This window comes from Phaethon aethereus, assembly GCF_964289735.1.
Source record: "Phaethon aethereus genome assembly, chromosome: 14".
NCBI lineage: Eukaryota > Metazoa > Chordata > Aves > Phaethontiformes > Phaethontidae > Phaethon > Phaethon aethereus.
The window spans coordinates 17285377-17300370 of record NC_138590.1 but is presented as its reverse complement, the minus strand read 5'-3'; positions in this window follow the sequence as shown (position 1 = coordinate 17300370).

Sequence of the window (14994 nt, the reverse complement as noted above, 5' to 3'; positions counted from 1 at the left end):
AGTTTTCTTTGTATTTCTAATAAGAATGGAAATGTCTTTCTCTTAGTAAGTGTAATAATTAAATATTCATCAAGTACTTTGCTGTCCTTTTGAGCTGGACCAAAGAAAGTCTGGCCTAAATCTGTCCCATTGGCACATATAATTTGTTAAAATACCTTGTGAAACACGTTGCATTTTTCTGCTAGTTTAGGGAAGGAGGAGAACGGACAAATGGAAAAGTTCAGCTGCAATCCCATCTCATGACTGTCAAAACACAAGTTTTGGAAATGACTTTTCCATTAGATGTTCCTCATTTAGCATTACTGTTTTAAAAGGAATTTTTTTTTCCATCAAAACATAACTTTTCAAATGCCAAACGATCATCCTCCCTGCTACCATTTTCCCTTCACAGAAAATGTAAAAAAGCCTTTTTTTTTTTTCCTGTTTGGCATGAAGGGAAGTTTCCCATTATTGCACAGGTCTTCTATCACTGGAAGAGACCAGATGCACATTCCAAAACATAAGATTCATTGTTGTACATAATGATATAAAAAAGTGGATGAAAAGATGTTAGATGATCAGTTCAGTTAGTATCTGCGTTGGGCCATAAGCTCTGCATAGTTGTGCTCTACCATACTGAAGCTTCACTAAACTGAAGCTTCTATTTAAATTACCTTTAATGTGGAGTTCTTAATAATAGTTTCTTAATGTAGATTAGAACACTTAATGCATTTTTGAGCTACATAGTGTAAACTCATTACTGACTTTTTGGAAGCTTTGCTCCTGAACGTAATGAGAAAGTCGTAGTAGTACACTAAACAAAACCAATTTCACAGTTTTTGACCAGAAGGCTTTTATTCCTATTAACAGATGCATTTATATGTGTAATTTGTAAATCTGTAAAGATATTTGTAGAATGGTGGAGAAGTAGAACTGGGTTGTCAGACGATTTGGAAAAAATGCAGAATTTGTGATATTTTAGACAATAAAATATGACTGCGGTGAGATACGAGCTTCAGGATGAAAAGCAGTTCTCCTAACAGCGTGTGAAGAACACGAATACGACCCGGCTGAGCGGGATCAAAGGTCTGCCTGGCTCAGTGTCCTGTCCTGGATGCCCGGAGGAAGAATGTAAGTCCAGGGCAAACAGCAATGGCACGGAACACTCGCCCAGCAACCTGCAACCGGAGCCGGGGGTCGGTGTCTTTGTATTTAGTGACCTTTAGTGGGTTTTTCTTTTGTGAATTTGCTCTGTCACCAGTTTTGGTTTTTGAACTCATGTAAACTTTTAGTACCCATGATGTTTGGTGGCTGATTTGAACACCTTATGACACTTTGCATAAAGAACTACCTTTTTCTTCTCAAAAGCCTGCAGCTAAGCTTCCTTTCAGCTCCTCCAGAACTGGCAGACAGTCTTTTTTTGCCTGCCGTGTTCCACGTGGGCTTTTTGCAGATCCCTTCTCAGCTGTTCCTTTTCCAGATGGAAGAGACTATTTAGACATTCCCTGCGTGGGATCCATTTGACGCTTTAGATCACTCCTCTTGGCCTTGTCTGTACCTCTGCCAGATGTAGCATTTCCTTTTGAGATGGAGAACTGTCCCTCTGCATGGAACCTGAGATGCAGGTGCACCAGGAATTCACAGCGTCAGAGCGATCTTTGCTTTGTTTGCCATTCCTTCTGTAGCAATTCCTGACATTTAGTGCACTCCTTGGTGAGCAAAAATGCATTCAACACCTGCATCGAACTATTATAAAATACTGTTCCTGAGTAACAATATGTTAGAGCACGTCATCTTGGATGTGATTTCACTCCCACGTGCGCAACTTTACGTTTACACCAAATTTCATCCACCTTTTGTTTCCCACTCAGTATGGCGAACTCCTTCTGCAGTTCTTCACACCGAGTCCTCACCTTCGCTCTCCCAGACAACTTCGTTATCCACAGATCGTCTTACCGCATTCTCCAGCTCACTCAGCAATACCTCGAGCGGCACCAATGTGCACGCACTTGCCTGTGAAATTCCACTTCCCTCTGCTGCGAAAAGTAACCAGATATTGCCACTCTGCTGCCTGTCTTTGGAGTAGTTACACCTTCTTAGGAGACCATTACCTAGCCCTGGCAGCTTGTCTTCCCCGAGAAAGGTGGGAGACGTTGCCAAGAGTCTTTCAGAAATCCAGGTAGAATACATCAAGAAGAATATTATCTTCCTCCGGCCGAATCCTCAAAGAAATCCAGTAGCGATCTGCAAATTCTGGCTTTCCTTTGACAAGCCACGCTCATCCATCCCCACCGTGTGCCTCACGGGCGGTGTCTGAACCTTCCTTTCTACTGTTGGATCAAATCTTGCCAGGTAACTGGAGCTCTGGCAAGGGAACTCAAGCTTGCAGCGTGAGGGAGACACAAGGTTTCTCACAAACCAGGGTTTGAGAGGGTTGAGCTGATCGTTTAGACACAACCCTAGCCATCTTCATGAAGACCAATGGCTAATGATTAGAGATAATCATAATAATCTCATTAATTTAGTAAGAAATGCTTTGATTCTGCAAGCATCTCGCCGCATGAACTTTATTTTCTGTTTTAAGTGGTTCTAGGGTGTGTGGCTGTCAGACTGTTCCTATTAACTGGACTTTGAAACCTCCATGAGCTCTATTGTCAACAAGACTAATCAGCGTTTATTGTGTTTAGCTCTGTAGATTCACAGAGAACACTCCATCTTTTGCAGACTTCCACTCTGATTTATAAATGTTACCCTTTGTTTTTGCCATCTTTGTATATACACACAGAGTGGTAAAATGCAAATACAGAAGGCCGGGTATGAAGGTTGTTCATACTTTGCAACTGTATTTTTTTACATGAAAAGCACCATTATCCTAATTAAACTGGCCCATTTTGAGGTGTTTGTGTGCATGTGCGCATAGACGTACCATCTGAATGCCTTAAATGTGTATATATATATTTCTGTGTGTATATATATATTCGTATGTATTATACATGTATATACACATTTATATCCATTAAATGCATTCAGATTGCGAGTATTCTTTTTGTGCAGAGAGACTCAATGCAAAGAGTCAATACACTGTGATTGTAGTTGTTCCCATTTTGCAAACTAGATAAATTATCCACCGAAAGAGATCAGCCAGCTCTGGCAAAGCCAGGATTTACACCGGCAAAGCGCTTTTGATCTACAGATTGTACGCAAGACGCAGCACAAAAGATGGCTGCGTTGCATCGGACCGAAGAGCATTATTACAGGATGAAGGAAGGAAGCAAAAATAGACTTGACACACAAGTATTGCAGAAAGTTTCTAAAGTGGGAATTTGAATTCTCTGCAGCCAGCGCTGGGTGTGCTGCTGGGTGTGTTACCCGATCCGGTCCCCGCTCCCCGGCAGGCTGGGGACCCTCCGCGCTGGGCTCCTCCCCGCCGCCAGCATGCGGGAAAGAGAGGGAGAAATAGAAATCGCTTGGAAGGGACCTAGTGAAAAAGTAAAGGCTCAGAAAATGGAGCTGCAGTAATTTTCTGGAAGGTAAAGCTATGTTCATTTGTTATTGTTTTGGGTTTTGTTTTGTTTTTTTTTTTACCAGAGCCTGCCTGCCACTTAATTTGTTAAGCTTTGAAATACGTTTTGCAGCAGAGGGAAGGAGATTTGCGGAGATGGCGTCACTTTATGAAAGTTTCCAGATTTTACTGAGTTTCTTGTTTGTTTTCTTTTTTTTTGGGGGTGTGGGGGTGTGGGGGTGTTATACTATTAGTAATGCAAGCGGGCAATGTGGCTGAGATCTAAATATATGCCTGTGAAAACAGAACCCCCGAGATAGCGACACGGAGAGCAGAGGCTATTGTTAACTTTTGGGATTCCAATTAAATCTTGCAACGTTAAATATTTATTTAATTACTGGATAGAGAGCAGGAACTCTCTCTGACTACACTAATGGAGTCAGAATAATGCAGTAAGGCAGAGGTTTTTTCCCCTACCCCCTCCTTCCAAATCTAAATAGCTATAGGCAAGCACAGGCTGGAATATGAACATTAAAGGACAGAAAGTTTCAGCTTTGTTTTAGGAGTTATATTTCAGTCGGGTAAGTAAACTATATTGCACGTATTTTTTCGTGTGTTCAGCTCAATCCAAACATAACATTCCAAAGGATAAAATCTGTTACAAATAAAACCTACTTCGTGACAGCTGAGCTTCTATGTGGAGTCTAAAAATTATCGAAAAGTGCCTCGAGAATCCGAAATGTCATTCCCAAGATGTGGTGAATTGTAATTAGGGTTGTGAACTATTTTAGTGACAGTGCCTTACATGGGGCCCATCTAAGCAGCTGGCGCAAAAAAGTTTATGAACTTTTTATATTTATTTCCTTTACTGTGTGAAATATGAAGGTGTTTAGACAACAACAATAATCCTAATTTACTTCAGATTTGCAAAAATGTAACCAAAGATGCTGACTGCCTTTTGATTTTCCTCCCTGTATTTTCTTTTAAAATATACATCATAGGGCACGGCTTAAAGAAGGGAAGAAATCTCATCAGCCATAAGATAGTGAGTGAAAAATAACATTTTTTTATTATTATTATGAGAAAAAAAACCCTTTTGTTATTTCATCATCTTACTGGCTTCTCCAAAAAGTTTTAATTTTTGTTTTAGAAAATGATCCAGTTCCCTGTTCTAACAGAAAGCAAAGAAAGGAAAATAAAATCTCTGTGGAAATTTTGCAAAGAGAAGCAAATAGCTTGCAACATGTTGCCCAAAGCCTGCACTCCATGGTGCCCAAAAGCACTTTAATTTTATAATAGCCATTATTATGCTTGTATATGCAGATCTTGATACTGTAGAGGAAATTATTAAACCCAACTATTAGGTCATGAGGGTGGAAAAAGAAGTTGTGTCCCTAAGTGTGCCACGAAATTTGAATACAGGTTGTAAAGGCCCAGCGTCCTGTAACGTGGGGACTCCGGCAGAAATACACCCAGAAGGAGAAAGTCAGGTCCTGTCGGTTCCTACCCGAGAAAGCTCGTCTACTCTCCACTGGATCACTAATTGTTTCGTGTTGCAAAATCCTCAGGTGATAAACTGCTGTTAGAAAGTTGGCTTGCGAGTAATTAAGTGTAGGTCTAGCTATTAAAACCTGGTTTGTTAGTCATAGGCTACACTCATCCGCTGCGTCTTCTCTCAAGACACAGATAAACGCGGCGTCCTTTCCACTGGTCTAAGCCAAAAGTATCTGCATAATGATTGGAGAGAGGTTTTAGCTATAGGTATTGTTCAGACATATATAGTGGGATGAATTACCTTTATCGTAATAGGTCCAATTATTGCAAAAGATCACTTCTGTTTCAAACCGTTCCCTTTTCCTTTTATTTATTTCCAGAGGCAGTGCTGGAGGATGTGTACGTTTTTGCATTTAAAGTTTAAAATACTGATTTTACTCATAAGCAAAAGTTTCCTTTTATTTTTTTTTTTTTATTTCTGTTTCACAGTGTTTCTGTTTATTATATTCAAGCTTCTCCATAGAGTGGGTGTAACCAGAAGAAGAATTTGGCCCATGATGCGAGCTAAATTTTCAGTGCTGCCACTATTTAGAGCTCCGTTGCGCTAAAAATAGTTTTCCTGTGGTTTTGGCCATGGAGCCACAAATACGAGTTTTCAGTGCACAGTTATTGTGGATGTTGGGCTCAACTATTGCTACAAGAAATGGGATTCCAGCTCATGACTGTGTTAGCAGATGATTATGTTGAGTGTGAGTTAGGTCTCCTTAGCGTCCCAAAGCGAGAATGCATCCCACCCAAATGCCAGTCACTTCCAAAAGGGACCATGCTCAGAAGGCAGCCCTCAAGCTGGGGAGCGAGGAGCCTGAGGAAAAATTGGGTCTGTGCAGGCGATAACGTTGAAGAATACACCCAGGAGGCTCCGCGTTTGGCTAACGGTGTAGGACGTTAAACGGGCGCTAGGGGAGGGAGTAAATCTTTGAGAAGAAAATAAGACACAATTTTGTTCATGGCTAATTTTGAGCAGAGTTTTCATAAAAGTTGAAAGCTCATCGTGATCACGTGGTTATAGTACGTGGAAGGAAGTTAACGGTGATGTCGATTCATTCTCGTTCCGTACTACCTCTTCTACCCCAGTCCTACGGTCCAGCTTCTCTGTTGTCCATAGGTATTTGTTCAGGTTGTCGCAGACAGCTTTTAGGAGGCAGGGGATATCTTTCTTCTGAGCTTAGTAGTGGGTGCCACACTCCAGCAAGTGTTCTTATAATGTGAGGTCATGTTCTGGAAATAGTTGAAAATCACTGATTTGGAAGACCGAGAGTACTACCTGCTTCTGTACCGCGGACGGAATGGTGAGGGTGAGCTGGGGGATGGGCTAGAAAAACAGCGACACCGGAGGAATAGTCAAAGGAACCGTGCCATTTAGAATTCTTTTCTTTATCATTTCCTCTGTGAGAGCCGTGTATTACTTCGTGTTAATCAGCTGGGACATTTTTTCCATTCCTCCGGGAAGGTTTCCACCGCCCGTTCCAAGAAGCAGACCCAATGCAGCAGTACTCTGCCCTGACCAGATTCTGCCCACAGGTGTCAGTGGAAGGGGGTTCACGCTCCGACGTGGACTTTGCGATGGCTCTCTCAGGCACAGGCTTCTCTGTTACTTCTGATACATCATATTACTCTTCCCGCAGTGCCCTTTTTCCCTTCTTAGCATTTTGCCTTTTTTGTACGTTTTTTAGATATTTATTTCTTGTATTGTGTGTTCAGTTTTGCACCCTTAATTGACTCTCAGATCTGTCAAACTGGATATACCATCTCCAACATATTCACATTTTTAATATTCAAAATTTTATCCTGTAGAGTGAGAAAAGACACTGTTGAGCTGAAGTTACAAAACCTTTACATAACATCTTTGTTTCAAACATCTCCATAGATGTACTTGCATTCATTTACATGTCTCATCTCATTTATTCTTCCAGTCTAGGAAGGAAAGTTTGCAGTTTTAGCCTTGCTGGGAAGTACACCTATGGCTTGCCTTTCCCTCCCCTGGTCTACAATTTCATGTTAATGTGTTATATCTGTAGCTTCAGGAAACAAGACTAATTCTTCTCTCCCTTTCTCTGTACTGCTGTGTGAGTTGAGTCATGCAAGGTACCCAGAAGTGTGGCTGTGACAATAACAGGGTACATAACTTATTCTCCTAGAATTCAAAGGCTGTGAGCCAGTGAGCATAACTTCACAGGAGCCCACACCACCAAGGGCCTTGTAGATAAACACTTCTAATATATTTCCTTCAGACACTAGACATTTTTTTGTTTCATTTTCTTACATACGTGATGCGATGTACACAACGTTTGTATTGCCGCCTTGCTGTGAGGCAGCCACTTACCACCTATTGTGCTTGTTCTCAGCATGCTGTAAATCCTGGGGTTATTTAAGAGGACCAAATGGCCAGAGCGAATGCCACCTCCCTTTCCACTTGCTGAACTCTGCTCAAACTTAACACTGTTTTTCTGCCTCAAAAATATACGTAAAGGTATGTATAGTATGTTAGCCCCTCCTTAGCCTTTCCCACCCTGAAACTTTTCAAACGGGGATGGCATGTTCCTCTCTTCACTGCTAAAAAAAAAAAAAAATAAAATTCCTTTCTCAGCATTTCCCCTTTCCCCCATTTCTTCTCAGCTGACAGCTGTGAGAGTGGAACTTTCTTGAGCTATCCTATCCATTTCCCCCAATTCTGTTTTTAAGCTAGATTTGGTTTAAATATCCAAGCCATCTTTCACACTGCAGGAATTTTTAAACATAGTTATAAAGGGGCTTTACAAATGTTTAATCTGGGTAGAGACATGATAATTGTTTATGTGTGTGTGTATATATATATTTTAAAAAACACTCTCCCTTCCCCCCCAGCAATTTAGAAAGTTGATAGGGAATTAAGTTGAACAATGCAGTCATTTTAGAAGTCACAGGAAGGCCAAAGTTTCATAATAAAGCAACTTTTTTCAAAACTATTTCCTTATAATTCAAACAATCTATTTGATTTTCAAACTACTCATTTCTAACCAAACAAAAATCTCATTGAGAAACATAGGAATCATATTCAAAATCTGGAGAGAAAAATCAAAATAATGTAATTTAAGATCCTTGGTTGCTTCTCAACCATGCAAGGACTGATACAAACTGGAGGTAGTTTTTCTGTTGGTTGTTTTGTACTTTGATCAGACTGTAAGGTTATAGCTAAGTCCAACATAAACAACCACAGTAGCACAGGTTTACGAGAAGGCAGTTTTCGCTCTTCGTTGCCTTTAGACTGCGCGCAAAGGAATGTGAGACAGGTACTTGTACTTTAGTTGACTTTACAAGGCAGGACCAAAAGTATAAACATATGTGCAGTTGTCTCTGCAGACTTTGAACACACAATTAATAGTTAAAACATTCAGGTAAGTAGAAGGTTAGCTAGTCATTTTTCCTTGGATCATCACAGTTGCGTGCCTGTGTGTTGGAAAATCTAGGTTTGCCAAAGCTAAAAGAGGATGGATGGTTCCATGAGTGATGAAATTACTGAATTCATGAAATCACATGATTTCTGGAAACTGTGTTCAGGATGCCTTGAGTCTCCTTGTTGCAAGCCTTTTAATGAATTTGGTACGTTATTAGGGTGGACCCACTGGAGCCTTGCGCTAGAGACTTAAATGATGGAAATCATGTTATGAAGTAGACAGTGGTGTAAGTGGTGTTAATTTTATCGTGACCTTAAGGATATACAGACTTGAATCGTTAGATAACCAACATAATTTACTTTGTCCTTTCCTCTGTCTCACTGACTAAGAGATAACTTGACTTTAGACATGCGGGTTTTGCCCATTCAACATTACTCTGTGATGAAATGGCAGCCAGTAGATCATATTCATTCTTACCATACCCCAAAATAGTCTATATATTGTGCTTAAGAATCACAGCTTTCTGAGGAGTGGTGTGCTGCAAGCAGACATGTCAAACTTGCCTGTAGTTTTAAGTTGAGAACAATTTGGAAAACTTAGTTTTGGGAAACTTAAAGTTTTCCTTGTCCTCTCCCATACACTTGCATGCTTTCCTCATCACTGGAATGCTCAAACCTCCGCAGGAGGAAGCGCTTCGGAGCTCTGCGTTGTAGCTTCATCTGACAACATTCAACTGTTTTGTAACTTCTCAATAAGAGAACATTTTGTTTCGTAGAGACATCATGGCTGGCACACGAACAACACCTAAAATGCCTGCTGCCAATTTGTTGTTTGTTACTTGGTTTATTAATTAAGTTACACAAAAGATCTGGAAAAAGACCAACAGGGTTTTTTGTCCCATATTTTGGACTGCCTGGCCAAAGCAGAACAATTGCTGGTGCAGAGATACATAGGAGTCCCAAAAGGTTAGCTCTGTTCTGTGGCTAAATTACACCAAAGCCTTGCTCTTTCATTGCTGTCATGAACTTTAGTAGAGATATCCTGCTGCGCTATTAATTGACCTCTATATAGAACTGATCAGTAGACTGGTGCTAAAAACTTCTGTTTACATAAAAACCAACCAAAAGCCACGTAGTTTTCAACTTTAAAGCTCAAATATATTTTAAATCGAAACTTCAGTTTGGCTCACTGGATATTTTTCCCTGTTTCTACAAACTTTATGCTGCTTTTTCTTCTCCCCCCCCTTTTTTTGGATGTTTTACCCTTAATTTACACAAATAAAACATAGAGTTTCATGTGGTTTCTTTTTAGCTTAATTATATATGTATTTGTATATATACATATGTATGTGTATATATAAAATCACTTTTTGTTACATTTGCTTGTTTCTAATATTTTTTCCAGAAGGAATTTGTCTGATAGCAAGATTTAGTTGGCACGCCAGATGCAGCTGGTATGCCAGATTTTTAACTGCTGCAAGATGGTGTAGTTACATGTCCTACAACAGAGATACAAATTTATGTATAAATTATGATTTTGCCCCATATATCTGTTCCTACATGATATTTTTGCCAGAGGGAGAAACTCTTCTGTAGGAATTTCTGTAGAGGATCAGACTAGGATTCGGTTTAGTTCATTAGTGTGTCTGAAACACGCTCTGATCAGCCTCCTCTGAGGAAGGCAGCCTTTGGGTTATGAAGTAATCTTCCTGTAGGAAAAGTTTCCTCTTAAAATCACTTTGTGGGCTGAAGTGTGAAATACTTTCCCCTAATTGTGATGTTCCCGTTGCCCATATAAAGCTAAATTTCTCATTGCCATCAGAGTTCGGGCCTCAGCAGTGCTTTGTGGCGAGCAGTTCTACCTGCTCGTGAACCGAGTGAAGATGAGCAGAGCTGGACTTGGTTCAGCCTTCCAGGCATTGCTCTATGGCATCTTGTCCTTTGTAAGGGAAAGAAGACTTTGCCAGTCCTTCCCTACGATGAGTGACTTTCGAATGCACAAGTCATTTTTATTACCGGTTTCAATGGAACTAAGCACATTCTTCAGATCTATTGGAAATGTAGGCGTGTGGAGTTCCAAGAGTCAGTTGTGTATCGCAGGCAATTTTAAAAATGAAAACATTCTGACATCAAGTCATGGCATGGAACCCAGTTCTTCTTTAATTTACCCTTGCATCGCACAATTTACTTAGTTAAAAATGACAAGAAATGAACAATTATGCCTGCAGTATGCTTATGAAGGTCAGGCATTGTTGTGGCGTGTTGGGAGGCAGTCTTGGGCTGGTATCTCTCTGAAACTTTCTTCTGTGGACAGGAGACAATTGTGAGAAAAGCAGGAGTTGGTCCCATAATGGCATCATATACAGTATGAAAATCCTCATCTGGAGTCATTCTGAACATTGCGAACGTGTTTTCTTGAAGCTTTAGCATGGGGCTTTAGTAACTTACTACGAGACGCAGCCATCTGAAGGACCTCAGCTGTCCCTCAGCACATACAGATGTCCATAGATAAAACCCAAGCAGCTCTGCACAACTCCCAAGTGCAAGGGCCGAGGCCAGCGGGCCGGTGTCAGCCACCGGCCAGGTGGCACAGGGCACCGGGCAGGAGCCAGTGCTGGCTCTTAGCCCCAGCGGCACGCTGGGTATCGCAGCGCAGCCTTCGCCGATCGGCTGCCATTACGGTCCTCGGGAGGCCCGGGCCTACTGAGGCTCCTCGTGAGGGGGTCACCGTAGGACCGCCCTGAGCTTCAGGGAACTTTTAAATTACTCCGTCTTCTGGTAAATTGCTTTTTCAACACCAAAATCCGAACATTTATCTTTTTTATTTATTTGATTTTCTTTTGCGGGTACAGGGTTCGACTCCCGGAGGCTCCTTCCAACGCGCTCCCTCAGCCCGCCCGGCCCTTCCCGCCGCGTCCGCTTCCTCCCGGCGGCGACGCGCATGCGCGGCGCGCGCTCCCCCCGCCCCTCGCGCACATCCGGGTCCCGGCGCTGGCCCCGCCGGCGCCGCCGCGCCGCTGTCCCCTCCGCGGGCTCCCAATAAAGTTTTGTTGCGAGCGGGCGGCTGCGGCCCAGCCGGCGCCTCCAGCCTAACGGACACCGGCCCCGTGCCGCCGCGGCGGGGAGGCCGCCTCGCGCCGTGCCGGGTGGGTCGGGGCGGCCCGGGGGGGTGGGACGGTGTAAGGGGTGGGTGGTGGCGGGCCGGGGTGTGGGGGAGCGGCGCCTCCTCAGCGTCGGAGCGCAGCGGTTGGGGTTCCTGGGGAGGGTGGGGAAGGGAGAGAAACGGGCCCTTTCGGTAACTTAGAGGGGCCGAGGCCTCCCCGGGCCGCGCGGGCCCGGCGGTCACAGGGTTTGGTTCATGCCGGGCTGGGCCGGGGGCTGCCGGCGGGGCGGGCGGCGGCAGCGGGAGGGGGAGGGGACCGGTGAGCGGCGTGTGGAGGAAGGAGCAGCCCCGGGAGGGCGGGGGGCGCCAGGACCGCGCCGCTCGGTTGCGGATCGTGCTGATCAAAATAAGCCTGTGCGTGTAACTGCAGGAGCAAACTATTGCAACGCTAATGAAGAGACTCGGTGGGGTTTTTTTGTTTGGTGTAATGTTTTTGTTGTTGGTGTGGTTTTTTGGTGTGTTTGGTTTTTTTTTTTTTAAAACAAGGAGCTCCGGTCTTAAATGGAGTAAGGCCTGACCAAACGAGAGGAGAGAGTCACGAATCCCTTGTTTTAAAAGCCAAGAGGCACTTTCCCGCGGAGGCGATGTTAGGGCAGACACACACTTGTCCACCTTGGCCTTTCTTGCGTGTGTCCAGTACTGACAGCTGCCTGACAACGGATGGGCCGCCTGAGTGATTGAGAATGGCAATTTTTGTTTGCTGCGGGTTGTAAACTTAATAGAGGAAATATGGTCTTGCGGTTAAAAGCACAAGACTGGAAATCAAGTGATCTGCGCGCTGTTCCAGTTGTGTAGTTTCTGATGGGACCTTAAGCTAATTAAATGAAGGTGTTTCTCAGTAAAAAGAGGTAGGGAAGAACTGATTTCAGCAGTAGTTGTTGAATATGTTATTTAATAGGTTCAGTAATAGTTGTTGAATCTTTTGGTGGAATCTGTAGGGATGTAGAGATTTTACTCAGTGAATGACTTGGGCGTTCTGCTTTAACAAAACCTCCGAGGAATAACTGTCAAATTTTGCATTAGCCTATAAGTTTTATCTTGTCATGAGAAATTGGATTGTCAGTGTGTGATGGTTTTAGATTAAGTCTCTTGCTGGTTTTCATTCCTTTGTTAATTCCAGATAATTTGCTTTCCTTGGGTGGCTTTAAAATACTGAGAACTGAAATGAGAATTGTTCATTGCATGTCTCTGTTATGGAAGTTCTGCAGAGAATAGCTTTCTGATATTCTGAGGAATCACAGAATTTGACTGAAGAGAAGGGGGCTGGAAAAAGGCTCAAACACGCTTTTGCAGTTGTGTGCTCATGCTCATCAAAAGCTGTAATACTTTATGAAATTGGCAGCTGGTGGTAGTGGAAGTTAATAGAAGCAGCAAATAACTTAATTGAAGATGTTTCATAATTAGTGTGTTGTAACTTTTGAGAGTGCTCTTGTCTCTGTAGGGTGCTGTTGGATTTAATGTCTTAATCCCTACCATTTGATAGTGGTTTACTCTTACTTCTGATGTTAAATTTTTGTTCTCTTGGCCTTGAAATTGCTGCTAAGTGCTTATTGGCACTTTTTTTTGCAAAACAAAACTCCGACAAACCAGGGGCTTATTGGGGTACCTGCCTTGGTCAAACCTTTCTTTTCCTTTCAAATGTGGGGAAAATACACTTGAGGTAGGAATTTTCTTCTTTTCTAAAGAAAACTTTCCTAGTGGGAAGCCCAAGATGGACACTCATGATGGGCATGAGAAATGGGAGAGGAGGAAGAGGGGCTTCCACTGCATTTCTTTCTCTTGATGACAAACGATGACAACAAAAGGGCGTGTTGCTATGTTGGTGGGTGTTTTTTGTTTGAGGCTTGGAGTTTTAACCTCTAAAGGAGCTATACCTGTGGACCCTGTACTACTTGGTTCTTCCTATGAAGTCAGAGTTTTAATCTTGCGCCTTGAGTGTATGATCTCCTGTGTAAAGTTTTCATGATGATGGAATATTATCTGAGATGGAAGAAATTCTGTCTCTCAAGATGGAGTGCTCATGTTCTATTAAGTGTATTGTATGTTTTTGGGATTATTCAAATCGACTTTGCAAATGAAGCTGTGATCTTTAATATTCCAGAGGACTCTTTTAATTTCAGAAAAATGTCCTCTGTATTTGCTTTATAGTTCCCTAAAGAAAACTCTAAAAACTTTTTTGTTGCCCTTGGCTGAATTATATACCTGCAGAAATACTGCCGTGGCAATTCTAGGCAAATCTCTATTTCTTCCTTCACCACCAGTTAAATTTTTCATGTTGATTAACATGCAGCTTTCTTCTAATGTCTATGATAGATTTTCTGAAATTAATTTTAATGTGTAAATGTTTCTTCTTTAAAGACCTTTAGATGATTTTTTTTAATAGCAACAGGTAAGGAGAGCAGCTTGTGCTCAGAATGAGAAGATTTGTTCTTGTGTGAACTGAGAACACTTTAGATATTTCATGGCTAATGTTGATAAACAGCTCATTAAAAGCAAGTCGAACAGTAATTTAAGACTTTTGCAGTTATCATCAGTTGCAGTGCAAGTTCCTGCACTGTTTTCTGGAAGCCTTTTTAGCTGTGTTCCTGTGACCACGTAGAAGAGTTTGGCTGGCACTTCAGTGTGCTTGACTAGTGTGGGTTGGCAAGGTGCAGAACTCCGCCTGCCAAGTCTGTATCCCTACTGACCTACCACCAAGGTTGAGCCTGCCAGGACTGTCATCCTTGACAGAGGATCTTTGTCAGAATCGCTGCTACTGATCCACCAACTATGAGGTAGTGTCTCTGAATTCTGGGTCAGTGGATGTCACAAACTGACAAATTTAGAATACTTTGCCATTCATTCATTCTGTGGAAGGGGGGGGAAAAAAGCTTGCTGAATTACTATTGTCAGTGTTCCCTCCAAATCCAAAGCTTTTGTAAACTTGTCACAGTCTTAATGCAATTCAGTCAGAGTGGAAGTGTATACACACACACATATACATCTTTATTTTTCTTCCCTTCTTTTAAAGCTTTGTGCAAGTCTGTACAGTCCCTGCTTTCAGGTTATACTTTTTGTTGCCAGTTCACATTTTTAGCGGTGGTATTTAGGGTCTTATTCTTTAATGAAGGTCTTGTATACAAGTAGCTAAATTTTTGGAAGGCTTTGTCCAGTTTGTTAATTTTTTTAACGTACTTTAGAGCTTGTGAAAAGTATGAGGATGTCCTTTACTTTCTCTTTTTTTTTCTCTCCAGGTGTAGTATTGAGGTCATTCCTAATCACCCACTTGCTTGTCCATGTCCAACAACCTACCAAGGAGGCATAGACTTTTGTTTTCATGTTTAGTGAAATTTAGTGATGTTCTATGTAATTTTAATTAGGAAATGCACACTAGCTTGTAGTTCTCTGCTGTGGTTAGAGTAGATCTTAAATAACCTTAAAAAT